This window comes from Citrus clementina, unplaced genomic scaffold, assembly GCF_000493195.1.
Source record: "Citrus clementina cultivar Clemenules unplaced genomic scaffold, Citrus_clementina_v1.0 scaffold_9, whole genome shotgun sequence".
Classification (NCBI taxonomy): Eukaryota; Viridiplantae; Streptophyta; class Magnoliopsida; order Sapindales; family Rutaceae; genus Citrus; species Citrus x clementina.
Window position 1 is genome coordinate 8,549,659 of NW_006261964.1, and position 10,740 is coordinate 8,560,398.

At 35.0% G+C, this 10,740-nt stretch overlaps 1 pseudogene; it reads right to left on the minus strand.

The window, feature by feature from the left end:
* Positions 1 to 6,713: 6,713 nt before the first annotated feature.
* On the minus strand, positions 6,714 to 7,773 carry LOC112100851 (annotated as a pseudogene).
* Between the last annotated feature and the right edge of the window lie 2,967 nt (positions 7,774 to 10,740).

Below are 10,740 nucleotides of genomic sequence, written 5' to 3' on the forward strand. Positions count from 1 at the left end.
GGACCATCTCTCTCGTCTCCATTTTGACACAATTACAGAGCCATTAATATTGAATGAGTCATTTCCAGATGAACAATTAATGAATGTGGAAGTATTACCTTGGTATGCTGATATAGTTAATTATCTTGTTACAGGTAAACTTTCAGAGCATTGGACCAAGCAAGATAAGGCTAAATTCTTTGTAGAAATAAAGAATTTCTTTTGGGATGACCTGTATTTATTCAAGTATTGTGCAGACCAAATTGTTAGACGATGTGTCCCAGAAAGTGAAATTCATATTATCCTTTCATTCTGCCATGAACAGGCTTGTGGAGGCCATTTCAGTACTAAGAAAACAACGACTAAAGTTTTACAATGTGGTTTCTATTGGCCAACTATATTTCGAGATGCTTACACTTTCTGTTCTTTATGTGATAGGTGTCAACGAATGGGGAGCATTACACGAAGGAATATGATGCCATTAAATACAATTTTAGTGGTTGTGATTTTTGATGTACGAGGTATCGACTTCATGGGACCCTTTCCCCCTTCTTTTGGCCATCAATACATATTGGTTGCTGTTGACTACGTATCGAAATAGGTAGAAGCAATTCCATGCAGAACCAATGATCACAAGGTGGTGATAGGATTTTTGAAAAGCAAAATTGTTTCACGCTTTGGATTCCCTCGAGCAATAATCAGTGATGGTGGTGCCCACTTTTGTAACAAAGCATTCAAATCTCTTTTGACAAAGTATTCAATCACTCACAAAGTGGCAACCCCATATCATCCGCAAACCAGTGGCCAAGTTGAGATCTCCAATCGAGAAATAAAGCACATATTAGAAAAGACGGTGAGGCCAGACAGAAAAGATTGGTCATTAAGACTTGATGATGCATTATGGGCATATAGAACGGCTTTCAAGACACCGATTGGGATGTCACCCTACAGGCTAGTGTATGGAAAAGCTTGTCACCTACCTGTGGAACTCAAGCATCGTGCGTATTGGGCCATCAAGAAATTCAACTTTGACATGCAGCAAGCCAGTTCAGAAAGAAGATTACAACTGGCAAAACTTGAAGAAATTCGCAATGATGCATACGAAAATGCCAAGATTTACAAGCAACGAATGAAATTCTTCCATGACAAGCAAATTATGAGAAAATCTTTCACTCCAGGTCAGAAAGTGCTTTTATTCAATTCTCGTTTGCACCTATTCCCAGGTAAGTTACGCTCTCGATGGTCTGGTCCCTTTATTGTTCATACTATTTTTCCACATGGGGCAATTGAAATTAAGGACCCAAAGAACGATGTCACGTTTAAAGTTAATGGTCAAAGATTAAAGCCATATCTAAAGTACCAACCACAAGGAGAAGACACCGAAATAAATTTGAGTGACCCATTAGATTTGAATTGATTTTTTTTCTTTTTGTTGATTTGATTTTTCTTTCTTTCTTTTTATTATTTTTTTGCTAATTGAAATTATTTTTGCATAAGTGTGTTTGTTTAACTATTAAGTTTTCTCTTATCATTTTTAATCATGAGTACCTTACTTAAACCGTTCCTCCTGAACATTCTTAAACCACTTCAACATGTCAAAACTCATCTCAAAAGGCAAATTCAATTTTATAAAACACATCGCATTTGGGCTCTACAACCACCAGAGTTAGTGGCCTATGTTGAGAATCTAGAAAGCCAACTCCGAGATATTGAGAGAAGTGTTTACGACATCTAGTTGGAGCTTGAGGTAAATTCAATAAGAGGACGATTTTATTTTTCTTTGTGTGTTTTAATTTATTTTTCTGTTCGTGTGCTTTAGTTTGTTACCCCGGTGAAGTGGCGGATAACGGTACTTCGTGACAATCAAGTCGGTTACTTCAGTTTTTCATAATAACTGACATTCTGAGGTGAAAGTATGGACAAAAATGAGATTCTAGCGAAGCTTCACAAGCGATTCCCTTCACTTCCTCAGAATGCCCTCTTTACGATCTATAAAGCTCAGTCCAAACGCATCTGATTACTCATGAGGAATAACATACCTGCTGACATCCGTTGGTTAATCGAGGCTAAAGTACGATTGGCAGGTGAGTTACCTCCAAAATTTATTGCATACATACCTGGTTGTGGTAAAGGAAATTATGCAAGAAAACGACGAGCTCGAAGAATTTCTGTTGCTTGTCATAAGTGTGCCAAAATGAGTTGCGATAAAAACCCATGTTCTTTAGGAATGGTGTCTGATAATAGGGAAAATAAGATTCAATTCATTAGGGATGGCTTGAATAAGGAGTTATTGGATGATATCCTTCTGTCTCTTGAAACGCATCCTAGTGGATATGTGCAAGGAGCGATTCTCCAGTTATGACCATTATTCCAGAAAGAGCATGCACGATATAGTCTCGGGAATCTGACTATAAACGACCATGTTTGCTAGTTTATAAGAAAACTGGATGGGAAGCCTATCCTCGACCCATAGAGGGCGTTCAAGCCGTTTCTAGACGTAAAACCAGAGGAAGATGTGAGCCACAGTCGCAACTACGTGTAAATATCCTTTTACTTTACTGTTATTTTATTTCATTTCACTGCTGTTTTATTGTTTGCATTATTGTCTTTAATAATTTTATTACTGTTTACTTTTTCCTTTTTACTGTTTCCTTTTTGACTCGCGAGCCATGTGCTTCACGCGTTATTTGACACTAACATGTTATCTCATTCACAGCTGTGATCCACTGTCACCAAGATTCTTAAATGTGATTTCTTTTTTGTCAAGCACTCACAAATTGTTTTTGAGAAGTATCACAATGGCAGCTACTCCCAATAGACAATTTAAGAACATTTTTGTGCTTTTTGGATTTAACTATGGCAAACATAAAGAGTTTGTGGAGGCAGCTATAGATCTTGGTCGAAGCATAGCAGCAAGAAAATTACACTTGGTGTATGGAGGAGGTAACCGAGGGATATTAAAAATGGTCTCAGAAGCAGCTTTTATCAGAGGAAGTCAAGTGTTAGGCATCATCCCAAGAGTCCTAAAACCATTGGACAATTCGTCTGACTCATCAACTGGAGAAGAGTTAGTTGTCTCAGATATGTAAGAAAGAATAACTGAAATGCTTACTCATGCTGATGCTTTTATTTTCCTTCTAGGAGATCTTGCAACACTAGAGGCACTTATCACACTAGCATCTTGGGCCCATCTGCACATTCACCAGAAACCCATTGGTTTGTTAAATGTCAATAACTTTTATTATGGCTTTATCGCATTTCTTAACCATGCAATAAAAAACTATTTCATTCCTTCTAATGTGAAAAAACTTTTTATTTGTGCTCACACTGCTAATTAGCTACTTGATCTGTTACAAGCTTATAAACCAGAGCCAGAACCCTGGACCTTTGTGTTGGAGCGCCCAAATAATGATGGTAACAGTAGCCACAGTAAGAAGTACAAATTAGATTTAACTCTCCGCTTGTAAATATTTTCTTCTGTGTTGCACAACCCAGGTGATGTCTTCTAAACTCTACTTCTTTCCTTTCAAATATTGAGGAGAATATTTCGTTCTGGTTGAGGGGAGGGAATAGTCGACAATTGTAAAATTTTGGTTAAGTTTTTACTAATTTTTTGTTATAGAAACTAACTGCTGCTAACTTTTTGTGTTGAAGATGGCTGAATATGGAGTGTAGTGACTTTAGAAACGCATCTTCATTGTTAAAAAAAAATTAATTAAAAAAAACTAAAAAAAATCAAACATTTTCTTTTTCTTTATTATGTTTTGATGTTCATTTTTCTTCTTCTTTTTAATTTCTTCTTCTAAATATATATTTTCAAATTTTTAAGTCAAAGATGGCTGAATATGAAGTGTAGTGCCTCTAGAAACGCATCTTCTAAGTTAAAAAAAAAAATCAATTTCGTTTTCTGTCATTTTAAGTGTAACTTTTCTAATTAGTTTTTATGCATCATTTTCACATTTCTGCATGCATATTTTCCTTTCATGTTTAGAATAGGTTGTGGGGCAGAATGTTGTTTAAAAAAAAATTGTGTGATTTGTTTTAACATTGGATGACATGATTAATTTCAAATTTTAGTATTTGTATTATCTTTGGTCTTAAGTGATGTTACGCTATGTTTGCTACTTTACATGTTGATGTCGGAGACAAATATGAGTTGCTTGAAGGAATGAACATGTCATAAATAAGTGCCAAGTGAGTTGTTGAGCCTATCATTTTCTTGGAGAGTAACCCTTTTGCCCATTCTCTATACAGCTTAGCAGTTTATTATTTTATACACGATCTCTAGATTTCTTTCGAGTTAACCCTTAAAAAAATGGTAAAAAAAAAAGAAAAAAAATGTGTGTTGCTACATTGGGAGGCCCGTCTAACTAGTCGATATGGATGATTATTTAGAGCCCTAAAAGACGATGGAAAGGCCATCTTTGATCCGTTTGAGCTATTCTATCCATCCCTTTTATTAAATATCCATAGTTAATCCTTTTGAGCCTTTAAAAAAAAAAAACCATTTCTTTGTCAACTTATCATCTTTACCCACTCCGATTTAGAGTATTACCTGATGTCTTATAAGTTCCATCACCTATTTATGTTTGAGAAAATGTAAATAATTATGTTGTTCAGTGAAGTTATGCCAAATAAAAGCAAAAACAAAAAACAAAAGTTGTTGTTTCAAAAGAATAAAAATAATAATAATAGGTGAAATCCACCTTGCAACTTCCAAAAAAAAAAAAAATTCTGCATTTTTCTCAAACATACACTTTGTTTTCCTTATTTCCTTTCTTTGTTAGCCATATCCCTAGCCTACGTTACGTCCTAATAAAAGTCCTTCTTGATTTTAGGGAACTATAGTTTGAAGTAGAAGTTAGTTATATGGGCTAAAAAGATGTAGTGGTACATATAAAAAATAAATAAATAAATTGGGTTGACTAACATTTTTTATTTGACTTGAGATCGTATTATTTCTAAGCTGAGGGCATATTTATTTCATCTTGGTGAGAGTATGTGATATCACTTCTTTATTATTTTCTCTCAATTACCATTCATTGGAGTGACTATTTTTATTGGGTTTAATTTCTTTGTGAGAGTGTCACTACTTCCAGTGAGATTTTGGGGTTTGACATGTCATTCTTGAAAGTAGCTATAACAAAGTCTACTGGGCTAATTCATGTGGATGGTTGATGTGGGTGTGATGTTGCTTTAGACTGGAGATAATGCTTATACTTTTATTTGATTGCTATCATTAATCTGATTGAATAAACACGAGTGTTTCTAAATAAAATTAAAAAAAAATCATTTTGGTTTTGAATTTTGTTTTCGCTTTATTTGCTAGGGACTATCAATAAGCTGGCTGGGGGGTGTGTTGAGTGTTAGAAAATGTATATTTATAAAGGAGAAAATTGTCATTTTACATTACAAGTTTTACTAACACCTTTACTTTTATGAATTTAACCTTCTTTTGATTTAATTCCGTGTGTTTTATTTTAATTAAGTATTTTATGTATTTTAGGGGCATCATAGTCATTTCACAATAAACGAGAGATCAGATGGCAAAACGGACATCACTTTTGAACTCAGGACGGTCGAAAACCTTAGGAGGAGCATAAAAGGAAAAATGGCACTGTTCACATGTACGGTACTGTATATGTTACTGTTCACGATACTGTTCACATAGACGGACGATGACGTGGCATTGACCGATGATGTGGCATTGACTGATGAGGTGTCACGATCTTGTTGGACTAAAATTCCTATGTACTGGTGATGGTGACGTGGCAGCATATCAGTGGACAAAAAATCTCGCGTACGGTACATGCATCACACATGATTATTTTCAACCATACCGCATTACTGTTCAATCGGGTCAAACTGTGTTACTATTCATCCGTGTGGTCAAACCACGTACTGTTGACTGATGACGTGGTGCAATCCTGAGCGTCCAAACTGTTTTTAATCCGATGGCCATGATTTACTCCATGTATCTATAAAAAAAAGGGCATCTCCCCCCTAATTTGATAGCTCTGAATCCATTTTTGGGATCCATTTTCTGTAATTCCTTCTTCATCTTGTATTTTCTACATATTTTAATAAATTTCCATTTTGCCCCTAGTTCAATTATGAGTAGCTAATTTTCTTTCAAGCTTGGGTTGAAGGTGAAGTCTCAACATGTGTCATGGGCTTTATTTGGTAAATTTATTTTCTTTTCCCCTCTAATTTTTTTGGGTGATTTGACTTTTCGTCAACAAATAATAATAATCTTGTCTAAATACCACCTTGATTACACCGGCTCTCTAGTACAATGTTATTATTATTTGGCACGATAAGCCCTTAACACCATATTGATTAGAGCGTGGTTCATGAGGTGTGGATTCCCTCCTTATGATTTAATTGGTATTAATAAGGAATATTGCATGTTGATACGGATCCAGATACCCAAGTACGTCATTTCAATATATTTCTCTTCAATTTATTCTCGTCATTTCAATTCCAATGTTAGAATTTATTCTTGACATTTTAATTCCAATTTTAGGATAATCTAAATCATTTCCACCACAAATCCAATCACCCATTTACAAAATTAATTCTACACACAATTAAAATTCACCTCCTCGTGGGATCGACACTCGTCACCATTGATCTATATAACAATAGATTCGTGCACTTGCGAGTTCAATAAAATTTGCACAACAATCCTTACCATTGTAGACGGTAAAGTCCAGAGGTGATGGCGACTATAGTCAGGAAGAACTATCAGCTAAAAGAATCTTCAGTGTTTCATATATCATGAAACATATACCGACTCCAGGAACCGCTTTGTAATATTCAAGAAGAAATCCTCTGTACAGACCACGAAAGCCTTCAGTCCGAATTATGTACTTAAATGTACAAAAAAGATCCGTTGTATAAACCCTGGCCCGGCCACCCGCCTCTTCGAGTTCCTTTCTTTGCCTCACCAAATCCAGAGGAAATGTTGCTATTGATGATGCAATGGTTGAAAGAATGCCACATGCCAAACTGACTAGGACAGGGGAATCATTCTGCATCATGACTGCCAAAAAGATCTTAAGGTCTCATATATTGAAAAGCTAATTGCAATACTGGGCCCAACACCCAGAAGCGTTGCACTAAGGCCCTTATAAAGGCCCAAAATTCCCTCATCTCTGCAAATAGTTTGTAAAGCATGACAATTACCTCTATAGTAGATCACGTTTGTCTGAGTTACAAGGCATGTCCTCACAAGGTCCAATGGTTATGTAACAGAGGCATCTGTTATTCCTGCTAAACCACAACTTGCAAAATGTGCAAAAAGATTTGAACTTATATTTTCCCCTTGACTTTCCACCACTGGAATGGCGTGTAGCAACTTTTTATAGTGTTCATATGCAAAAAAGTTGATAGAAGAATATGGTAGTCAGTGAGCAATTGTGACCAGATTTCCTTTCCAGAAAGGCCTAAATCCTTCTTCACTAATGATTCAGGAAGCCTCATGCCATATGTTAGCCTTTTCTCAACGGTGCTGTATCAAAGTGCATGCCTTGCACCTTAAAGAGAATGGTAAGCCTTGCAAGAGGAGCTGTACAAGTTTTACTGAGAGCACCAGCTACACCTCCAGCTAAAAGCTAAGATATTGTCCCAATCTGGGACTGATTCTGCAACGTTTTTGTTGCTGTTTCTGTGATATTTTATCAACAGAAACACTTCCATTGCCTGAACTTAAACCTCTTTGGCCTCCTTCTACCACCACCCCCAATCTTGCTTCTGTTTGCATCCCTAATGTGAGTCAAAACCCTCAAGCTCCATTTCTGTAAACTCTAATAATAGAGTAAAAATTTAAAATTTTCAAAAATTTAGCAAGGAAATCAACAATGTCCTTCTTTTTTTTTTTATAGGTTTCAATTTGTTAACTGATTAACATGTTCAATATTGACCAAATATGATGTGCTAACACTATTTAGACATTTCATCGAACGCTTGATGCATATGGTCCATTTAAGAATTTGAAACAGGATAAAATAATTAGAATAATAATTGTGAAACCAATCAATGATATTACAATTTCATTAGTGCTATGAAAAAAAAGTAACGAAATATATTATAACTTTTTGAAACACTCTCTAACTTGTGAAACTGCAGCTCCCGTCATTTCTCTATATACTAGTACGGATAGAACTCTGAAACCATTGTTTTTTTCCCTCGATTTTCAGCCTTTGTTCAATACAATCCAATATAAAGTTGTATGAAATTTTCGCTAATTACGTTTTAGAGGCGAGCTGTTGCTTCTTCAATAAGTGATTGATCAGATTATGGAATAAGCCTCTTTCAAAAGTGCGTAAAAAATTGTCTATTTCCAAATTTTCCTTTCTTTTCAAAATTTTTGGTGATGAGTGCCTAATCTTCAACCGGCTATAATGAGAAACGCAAGGGATTGACTTTACCGTTGACCCATTTTGCAAATGGTTTCCAACCGGTTTCAACATGTTTTTATTACTGCCCTATACTGCCACGTGTTACTCTTACGTCGGTTAATTGGTCATGTCAGTTATGTTACTTACACCAAATGTAACGTAAGCTTACCCTATGACCGATACAAAATTCATTTTTTTTTCTCAAAATTCTGCTGTGGCAGTTATTTGGCGCTTATTTCCCACTTGCTCAAAGGGAGAGTAACAGGGGATTGAGAGCAAGAAATCCTCTGAGTACTCTTCTTAATAACACAACATATTGCACCTAATCAATCATGCCTACATGATCCACATATTTAAACACGATACTATTATAATGACATTGTTACTTTCATCTTATCTTTGATCTATCTTATGTGCAAGCTATAAATAATTTACTAATGTATAGGCTATATATATTTATTGTAAACAATAATGCTTGAGGCTTGTGATGCCTTCAACTAACTAATTGCTTAATGTCACATTAGTCGTAAACATACAATAATTTATAGTATATCATTATTATAAATTTATCATTATGCTTATCTTATTAAACATTATTGTACCAATATATGACTAAATAAAAGTTCTAATATGCCTTAAGAACAAAGATTTGAATTTGATGTTACAAAACAATGTGAAATTAGTCATCTAATAAAAAAAATTAAAAATGAGAGTTACCTTAATGGGTCCCACGGAGGCCTGAGAGAGCGCGATTTCAGAAGCGTGGCCTATAATGACGGTGGGCTTGAGTTGGACGAGTTCTAACTTCTAAGCAAGCCTTTAACTGGAAACTAAAAGCGCCAAAGGTCAATAATAATAATTTTCCCTTTTTTCTATGGTTCTTATAACCACCATAAGATTGGTAATAATAATTTTTGTTATGACCTCAGCTTCAATAAATAGCCACGACCACAAGCCACGATTATGTCTACAGTCACGGTTATGCCTACGGCCGCGCCCATTTTCATAATTGTCATCACGATCATGTCAGATAGCATTTACTTCAAAAATTAGTTTTATACCAATAGGATAGGCTTGATGATTTTTCATTAATAATTCATTATTCGTTTTTGCCACAAAAAAAGCATGCAATCAAGTCTATATATATTTTGTATACTGGCGGGCTCTATAGTGTTGTTGTAAAACCATGTTGGAAGCATAAAATGTTGTAAATATTTTTTCCAACATATCCCAATCAGTAATATTTTCTCCACACAATTTTAACTATGAAGTAATTATGTACAGTCATGTACTGACTTAAAGTCTTGTAACCTAAGGGCATTCCATTCACTACGAGCATTTGGAAGAATTATCAACCTTAAATGACCATATATTTCGTACAAATTACTTCAGAGGACATATGGATCCTTTATAGCAAGATATTATGTTTTAAGTGCTTGATGGAGATGATGGCGTAGAAAAATCATGGCATTGGCTCAATCCTGAAGGGATAAATCATTATTATTTTTTGTTGTGTCACTAACGCCCGTAGCATCAAGATAAATTTCAGCATCTAGGATTTAGGATAAATAATTTTCACCATATATATTCAAGGCATTAAACTCTAGTTTTGTCAAGTGAGACATTATCATAAACAAATAAGCCAAGATTAGTATAATGAATACTGAAAAAAAAATGTAAATAACTAGTCTTACTTGTAAAGGTAATTTTAAATAAACATGTGGAAAATAAAAGAGCGAGGGGATAGAATACTTCCTATATTAGAGCAAAGTTGTGCTGATAACATGTTATGATTTGAGGGAATAATATGTGGGCAATTACTGAAATGAGTATGTGAACAATTGACGTTTAATTCACAGATAGACGAGGATTGAAGTAATAGGAACAAAGATGGTGAAGCCAAGAGTTTCGTTGAGCTTCTACTTGTGTTTATATATAAAAGGAATGGGCGGAGAGAAGATGAAATCGAATACGAAGCAAAGGCCAAAATGCAATGCCTCTCAATTGCATTATTTTTCTCTTGTATTTGTAGTAAAGAACAAGTGCATCAAGGGGTGTCAAAATATTCTACAAATGAATCCACTCACAAAGTGGACTCTCCACTTACGGAAAGATTCATTAGTGGCAAATGCAATAATTCACAACACTCCTCCTTGAATTCATCATTTATTTACATATAATGTAAAATGTATTAGTAGATGTGCTTAATACTAAAAACAAGTTTCTTCTTCCATGAGACTTGCCAAATAGACTCCTGGTATTTCTACAAGGAGTCCTGCAGCCAAGATTCCTTCTTCGATTCCTCCTAAGATCAATTGTCAACATTAAAATTTAAGATTCAATCTTAATCCTTTATCTC